Raw genomic sequence first — 9,176 nt, forward strand, 5'->3', positions numbered from 1 at the left:
CTCTCATGAGACCCTTTCCAAGGCAGACTTGTATTTTGTGTTCAGGTGGGTAGCCAAGTTGGTCTGAAGCAGCAAAACAAGGTTGGATTCCAGTGGCCCTTTTAAGACAGATAAAATTTATTTTATTCTATTTTATTTATTTCCCTGCCCTCCCTTCAGATTCTGATTGCATAAATTTAGGATTTTTATATGTTATTTGTACTTTTATTTCAATATGTGATCTTATTGTGATGTAATTCACCCCGAGTCTCAGGAGATGGGGTGGAAGATAAGTATAATAAGTTTCATAATAATAATTGAGCTTCCTAAAGAAGTGTGCTTGCATACAAAAGCTTATACTTTGAAGAAAACTTCGGTCTTAAAGGGGCCACTGGACTCAAGCCTTGTTCTTTTAATATTACTATTATTTTGTGTGTGTCCATATATATACACACACACATATATTATGTATATAAACATAGTATAATAAATCATGCCATTAAATCACAAGCAACTTATGAGAATCCCTCAAGGGTTTCCAAGGCAAGAGAGCAGCAGAGGGCAGCCTCTGCAATAGCAACCCTGTTTTTCCTCGGTGGTCTCCCATTCAGGTACTAACCAGAGTCCACCCTTCATTGCCTTGACCTGAACTGGAACCTGGTGGCACCCCAACGACTTACAAGATCTATTGCAACTTAGTGGATGTTCTCAGATGCAATAAATGAACCTTCCCCAGAAAGACCTCACGTGGGGGAGTAGCAAAGAGCCCCCCTCCCCATAACTTGCATTGTCCACCCCCACCATACCTGCCCCTCCCACTTCGACCTCCCACCCCCCGCCTGCCAAAAGCACTTTCCCTTCTCCACCCCACTCCCCTCCAATGTATCCCCCTCCTCTCACATCCGGGTTCGCCTCCAGGGGCAGCCAACGATGCGGGTCCATCTCGCCGCTTCGGCGTCTGTAGCGAAAGAGCCACAAGAAAGAAGGGGCGGCTCCCTCTCGCGCACGCGCACCGCCGCGCCCGACTCCCGACAGCTCGCTCGTCTCCTGACAGCTCGCTCTCCCCCCTCCCTCCGCCCTTCGCGAATCGCCTGCTCCGCCCCCTCGCCTCCGTTTAAACTCGCGGCGTGGGCGGCACCAAGTGTAAACATGAAGGGGGACACAATTATAGTTTTGCCCCCCTTTCTAGTTCTCTTCCTCATTCCTTTCCCAACACATGTTGGTTTGTTCTCCTCATAAAATAAAATATGGGTGTGGAAGGGAAGGAAGACACTGCTGGGCATCTTAGCACTCTCGTTAATCTACCCCCCCCCCGCCATTCTTGCCTACGTGGGTTCTCCCGAGCCGACAGTCCCGCCCTGACTGCCGGCTTAATGTAGGTCACTTATCACGGTTGGGATGCCGGAGAAGGCGCCTTCGGCGTGCTATTGAAGATGGATGTTCCTGTGCAAAACAAGAAAAGCGCCTTCTAAACCACCTAATCTCACACTGATCTAGTCCAAACCGTTGATCTAGTCCATTGTTCGGAGCGCAGTACTGTTACTAACCCGCTTGAGTTTAAGCTGTAATAATTTGTTTATCGATTACAATATTTTTGCCCCTCTTTTCCTGCAAGGTCAAGATAGCTGATGCAAATTATAACTGTGTGTAAGCCACCCTGAACCAGGAGGAAAGGGGAGGGGGTAATGAATACTTTAATAAATTTTAAAAACCTTATTGCATTTTGAGATGCTTTGATCCTAGGGTTCCCAGAATCCCTCTAATTACTGATGGATGATGTGGGAGGGATGCGAGATCCATGTTGAGATTTGGAGTTTTGGGAAGGTCAGGAACCTCAGTGGGGTACAATAAGCATCCAATTTATCCAGGGGAACTGATCTCTGTAGCATGGACATAAAATATAATTTCAGCGGATCCCCAAGTCCCACCTGAAGGCTGGCATTCCTATGAACTACCTGAGCTAGTGTGGGTGTAATGCTTAAGAGTGGTGGCCCCTAGTCTGGAGAACTGGGTTTGATTCCACACTCCTCCACAGGCAGCCAACTGGGTGAGCTTAGGCCAGTCACAGTTCTCCTCAAACAGTTCCCAGAGCAGTTCTCTTAGAGCTCTTGAAGCCCCCACCAATCTCACAAGGTGTCTGTTTTGGGGAGAGGAAGCAAAAGAGGTTTGTAAGTCAATTTGGGACTCCTATGGGTAGTGAAAAGAAGAGTATTAAAAAAAATCAGTTCTACCTGATCCTTCTTACGCATTTTCATGTTCTCATGTACTAGCAAGAGTCACTGCTGGCATGAGCTCTTTAGCCCATGAAAGTTTAGGCTAGAATGTCTTGTTAATATTTAAGGTAGAAGTGTATAATGTCTTGTCACGTGCCCAAAAGCTCCTGTTTGGAAGTGTTGTTTTTTTTAATCTCCTGCCTCCTTGCTCTTTGGAAGGATGGCAAAAACAAGAATGAAAATTAGGATACCTTGATCTTTGTAATTCACTGTAGGAATGCACTGATTTCCCAAGCAGCCATTGGGATGTGTTAAAGAGACTGGTGACCTTTGGGGACTCTGAATGTTAATTCTTTCTGCATTTCATGAAGCGGAATCTCTCTGGCCCATGGAAGCTTTAGGCCACCATAAATTTGCAAATCTTTAAGGTGCTGTGACACCTGTTTCTGCTGTTTGGGATGCAGCAGGCTAACCCAGCTACACTTCTGCAAAAATCAAGGGAGATCCCTGTCCCAGATTTGTGTCCCTCTACATCAGCCTCTTCCCAACCTTCTGACTGTGGAGGAGCCCCTGAAACAAACAAATAAATAAATTTATTTGGATTTTTATACTGCCCTTTCCTTCCTGGTCAGTTTACATAAAACGTTGTACAAAAATAGATAAACTGTCCTTCATTTTTGTTTGTGTCCACTACTCAACACCCATCCACCCACATGTATCAGAGTAAAAAGTGGGCATTCCACATGCCCATGAGAGGTCACATGATACCAATAAGATCCAAGGCAGGCATCAGTTAGGAAAGATTCATAGGAATGAGACTCCGGAAATACTGTCAATGGTTATTAGTCAAGATGGATGGACTAATAGGGACATTATGTACAAGAGATTGTTCAAGATGGACTGCTGGAAATTAGCATAAATATCCATGAATGATTCCTTAATTCCCACGCAAGCTGTGTTGCTTAATTAAAACTGGTTGCCCATCAAATGTGACAGCACGGGGAACTTTTATTTTAGTCACAGCATTCACCGTTAGTAGGGAAATGTAAACAGTATGTAAGTATTGGTATTTCACAAAGGAATTGTATTTCATGGAGGAGGCAGGGACAGCGGGCATCAAACAACTAATAGAAATTAAGCGGGAAAAATTGAGCGGGACAATTGAGCGGGAAGAAAATCAAACGGAGAGGGAAAAGATCACAAACGGAGATAACTCCGTTCCAAGAAGGGGGAAGGGACGGCAAACAAACTACCAGAAACTGGGCGGGAACAAATCGGGCGGGAAGAAAAACCAAGCGGGGAAACTGTAAACAGAAAACGGAGGGGGGGAGGGTAAGGGGGAAGAGAGCGGGGGAGAAAGAAAGACAAGACACCAACCAAACTACCAACAACTGGGAAAAAATCAGGAAGAAACATTGTGATGTGCACAGAAAAGAGGGGAAGGGGAAAGAAGAGAAAAAGGGGAGGGGGAGGGGAGAAGGGGAGGGGGGGGAAAGAAGGAAAAAAAAAAACGGGAAGGGAAGGAGAAAGCGAGAGGAGAAAGGACTGAAATAAAGAAAAGGGGAGGGGGGAAGGGGAGGGGGGAAAGAAGGAAAAAAACAGGAAGGGAAGGAGAAAGTGAGAGGAGAAAGGACTGAAATAAAGAAAAGGGGAGGGGGGGAGGGGGGAAGGGGAGGGGGGAAAGAAGGAAAAAAAAACAGGAAGGGAAGGAGAAAGTGAGAGGAGAAAGGACTGAAATAAAGAAAAGGGGAGGGGGGAGGGGAGGGGAGGGGAGGGGGAAAGAAGAGAAAAACGGGAAGGGAAAGAGAAAGTGAGAGGAGAAAGGACTGAAATAAAGAAAAGGAGAGGGGAGAGGGAGAAAGGAAATACTCCAAAATCAAAAAAGAGGAGGAATCAAGAGGGAGTCAAAGATAGCCCAACCTTCACTAGCTACCAACCCACACCTGACTTATCCCCACCCCCCTACCCAGCCAAACCAAATTAAATCAACATATCCACCCACCAATCAGCCAGAACAATAAACCCAACACAATTAAACACCATCAACTGACCTACCCCAAACCCACCCAAAACAATTAATTCTACCAATTAAATAACTAATCCCCACCCCAAACAACTGATTCTACCCCAAAACCACCCAAATAACCAATCCTACCAATTAAACAATCAATCACCATCAATTGAACACCCAACCCAGCCTGAGGAAATTAGCTCAATCAACCAATTAGCCCAACTTACCAACCAACCCAATAACTTGCCCCCCACTTACCAAACAACCCTACCATCCAACTGAACCACACCCAATTCATAAACCTCAGTCCCAAGCCAACATGAAATAACACACAGATCACTCATACACCACACACCCCTGGATTGGGCAACCCTGAGGTGCCACAATAGGCGATCGGGACTACCCCTCCAGGCTCCCACAACGATACACATCCTACACCCAACACATAACTACACAAGTGGAACTGGGAAGCCCTGAGAGGCTGTAATTAGCGATCAGGGCCAACCTCCCACAGATACACAAACTCACACACACAAAGACAGAACCGGGGTTTAACAATCAACCCCAGCCAAACCACTGAACCAAGAATTGAACCAACAGTGTCCATAGAGCTCACAATGCCTAACAAATCTGAAGAAGGAGGAAAAGCAGGGGCCTTGATAGGGTCAGGGATCCCAATAATAAGGGGCAAAGGCAGGGACAGCGGATGGCGGAGGTACATCAAACCAAGGGGGCCGAAAACCAACCATACTCAGGCCCCCTCCAGACTCCGCCCCATCCCTCGTGACACTAGGGTGGAGGCAAAGGTAAACAACCCGCCTCTGACACTGGTGCTGTGCAACGCCAGGTCAATAAACAACAAAACCTCTACGCTGCAAAACTACTTGTAGAGCAAAGAGCGGACCTGGCGTGCTTGACAGAAACCTGGACCAGGGAAGGGGAGACAGTTGCCCTCAAAGACCTAGCCCCTGCTGGGTTCTCTGTCCTCCACCAGTCCCGGACAGCGGGGCGGGGAGGAGGGGTGGCAATCCTAACCCGAGAGGCTTTCTCCTTTAGAGCCCTCCCTGCGCCGTCAATACCAGGCATTGAATGTGTTGGCCTCGGATGGGGATCAACCGAGAGCGTGGCCATCTGGTTAGTATACCGCGCGCCCACTGCACCACCAGATGCCCTGCCTGCCCTGCTAGAGGCGGTGGCGGCCTGGACGCTACAGTTCTCCAGTCTACTAGTCCTGGGGGACTTTAACGTCCATGCTGAGCTACTGTCCTCTAGAACTGGACAGGACCTAGTGTCAACCATGGCAACACTGGGGCTCTCGCAATTTGTTGTTGGCCCCACCCATCAAGCAGGCCACACCCTGGACCTTATTTTCGGCGTAGGTTTGGATGTGGATCTGGTCACAACAACAGCCGTGCCATGGTCAGACCACTATGCTCTAAAGGCTCGGCTAAGGCTTCCACCACCTCCTCAGTTGGGCGCCGAGCAAATTTTAGCTCGCCCGCGGAGACTTATGGATCCAATAGGATTCCTGAACGCTCTGCGGGAACCAATGCCTCCCGGCACTTCTCTCAATGGCCTGGTCAGTGACTGGCATGACAGACTGCTGACGGCCATTGATGAGATAGCTCCCCGACGCCCTCTCCGGCTCCGTCTCAAGCGAGCTCCCTGGTACACCGAGGAGCTTCGCGACAAGAAACGGGAACTGAGACGGCTAGAGCGAGTTTGGAGGAAGACTCGTGACGAAGCCTCGAGAACATCTTATAGAATGCAGATGAAAGCCTATGAGATGGCGGTGAAGTCAGTAAAACGCAATTTTTACTCGGCTACCATCGCATCTGCAGACTCACGCCCAGCTCAATTGTTTAAGGTAGTTCGATCTCTCACTGCCCTGATTGAAGGGCAACAAAACAGTAGCCAATTGGACATCAGCTGTGAGGCATTTGCGAGTCATTTTGCGGACAAAATCTCGACACTCCGCCACGACCTCCCCCCAACCTTAGATACAAAAAGTGAACTAGAGGCCCCTTGGCCGTCTTTGGAGAAAACTATGAGTAACTTCAGACGACTCACGCTGACCGAAGTGGACAGGATTCTAGCGACAACAAGACCAACTACATGCCCACTAGATCCTTGCCCATCCTGGCTCTTGAAAACAGCTGGCATAAAGATAATGGGCCCCCTCCGGGAGATAATCAACCTATCTCTAACAACAGGAGAATTCCCGGAGGGTTTGAAAGAGGCTGTGGTACGTCCACTGTTGAAAAAAACATCTCTAAACCCACAAGAGCCTAACAACTACAGGCCCGTGTCTCACTTAGCGTTTCTGGGCAAGATGATAGAAAGGGCAGTCGCAAACCAACTGACAGAATACCTGGAAGAAGCTTCGGTCCTAGACCCATCTCAGTCTGGCTTCCGGCCTGGCCATGGGGTAGAGACAGCGCTAATCGCCCTGACGGACGACCTCCGTCGCCAGTTGGATCGAGGCGGGTCGGCACTGCTGATATTATTAGACCTCTCAGCAGCGTTCGACACAGTCGATCACGAGCTTCTAGCTCGCCGCCTCATCGATGCTGGAATACAAGGGACAGCCCTTCAATGGCTGATCTCCTTCCTCCAGGGTCGTGGACAGAGGGTTGCAATAGGAGAGAAAACATCAGGCCGCCGGCAACTTACTTGTGGAGTCCCACAAGGAGCGGTCCTCTCTCCTATCCTATTCAACATCTTCATGCGCCCTCTCGCACAGCTGGTACGGACGTTCGGGCTGGGTTGCCATCAATATGCAGATGACACCCAGCTCTTCCTCCTGATGGATGGCCGCCCTGACTCTCCCCCAGAAGCATTAGCCAGCTGCCTGGAAGCAGTGACGAGATGGCTCAAGCAGAGTCGTCTGAAGCTCAATCCTTTAAAGACGGAGGTCCTGTGGCTAGGTAGGAAGGGCCCTTGCGAGGAAGCGCGCCTGCCTACCCTGGATGGCGTGCAGCTCTCCACGGCTCATGCCGCCAGGAACCTAGGCGTGATTCTGGACGCCTCCCTCACAATGGAGGCCCAGATCACAAAGGTAGCGCGGCTGGCATTCTACCATCTCCGCCAAGCCAAACTACTAGCGCCCTACCTGGCCCCGGAACACCTAGCCACAGTGATCCATGCGACGGTCACCTCTAGACTAGACTTTTGTAACTCGCTCTACGCAGGCCTGCCCTTAGCCCTGACCCGGAAACTACAACTAGTTCAAAATGCAGCAGCCAGGATCCTCACGGCAACACCGTGGAGGTCCCATATCCGGCCTATTCTTCATCAGCTGCAATGGCTACCAGTTGAATTCCGGATCAGACTAAAGGTTCTGGTAATTACCTTCAAGGCCATATGCGGTCAGGGCCCAGTGTACCTGAGGGACCGCCTCCCCGCCTATGCCCCCAAAAGAGCTCTACGCTCTACTGCCTCAAATCAGCTAAGGATCCCTGGCCCTAAAGAAGTCCGTCTGGTCTCGACCAGGGCCAGAGCATTCTCTGTTCTGGCCCCTACCTGGTGGAACGAGCTCCCAGAAGAGATCAGGGCCCTGACGGAGCTTAAACAGTTCCGCAGGGCCTGCAAGAAGGAGCTCCTCCATCAGGCATTTGGCCGAGACCAGACGTAATCAACAGCGACCAAGGGCCCCTGCTCCCCCCCACCCCCCCTCAGAATTCAATCAATAAACCACCCCTCTCAGAATCCCATCAACAAGCCCTGGACCTGTTTGTATCACAACTGTTTACTGTTATACTGTGTTGTGTTTGGTTGCAATTGTTGGTTATTGATGTATATGTTTTACAGACTGTTTTATGTAAGGTTCCTTGTTATAATGTAAACCGCCCTGAGCCTCCGGGGAGGGCGGTATAGAAGTATGATAAATAAATAAAATAAATAAATAAATATATACTTGAGCCACAAAAGAAGGCAGCGTGTAAACATTTTAATCAATACCTTTTATACCTTGGTTTGCTTCTTTAAGAGTGTTTGTCTGCATTGCTTGCTATAACATCTCTGCCTGACAGAAAAAAACAAAAAATGGGGCTTCCAAGTTCAGAGGCAATATATCTGTGAGTACTGGAGCTAGGGGGCCAACAACATGGGAGATTTTCTGTTCGCTTTGTTCATTTCCAATATAGTCTTTGGCTACTTCTTGTTTGAAACAGAATAATGAAATCAGTTGGAACAAAGGGACTTGGTTAGTGGTTCCCAAAGTGTGTGGTATACCCCCCCCCCCAAGGATGGTGGAAGGATCCGGGGAGGGGGGCAGTGAGACATTTGGGAGCAGCAGTCTGACTCTTCCTGCTGCAGCTGTGTATTCTTAGCCAGGGACATTCTGAAGAGTGTTTCTATTGCCTGCCTTTGGATGGTAGTGAGCCTGGACTTCCTTGGTGCTCTCCCATCCCAGGGCCAACCCTGCTTAGCTTCCGGAAGAAAACAGCAGCTTCAGAAGGTGGGCTGGAGGGGACAGTAATTGTTGCCCAATATAGCTGTGTATTCAGATAAGACTGGAATGTGAGGTTACACATGCGTGTACACACACAGAAATAAATGATACATACAGTAACTGTTCGCACACTCCACACTTTGGCGTGGAGATATTTCCATCTTGCTATGCCCTACCTCTGAAGGAAGGGACGGAGGGGGAGGAAGATGCCAGCTTGCATTATCGGCAAAACGTCAGGGCCTAAAACTCCCAGTCACGGCCACACAGCCCAGAATAACCACAACACCCAGATTTAACCTTTAGCTGAATAGAAGCTCTTCTTTCAAATGCACACCAGCCCTAACTTAGTAATCAGTCCCCGAGATCAAAAGAAGGTATTTTTAGGGAGGCGTGACCGGGGGCGGGAATTTCTGCAGATCACCTGTTCAGGCTGACTACTCGGAAACCTCACAACACACAACGCTCCCATTTGCTTCCAGGGCCGCTGAGCCTCTCCAAAACGGGAGAGCGCCCCTACTCC

The sequence above is a fragment of the Paroedura picta genome, chromosome 6 (assembly GCF_049243985.1).
Source record: "Paroedura picta isolate Pp20150507F chromosome 6, Ppicta_v3.0, whole genome shotgun sequence".
In the NCBI taxonomy this organism is placed as follows: domain Eukaryota; kingdom Metazoa; phylum Chordata; class Lepidosauria; order Squamata; family Gekkonidae; genus Paroedura; species Paroedura picta.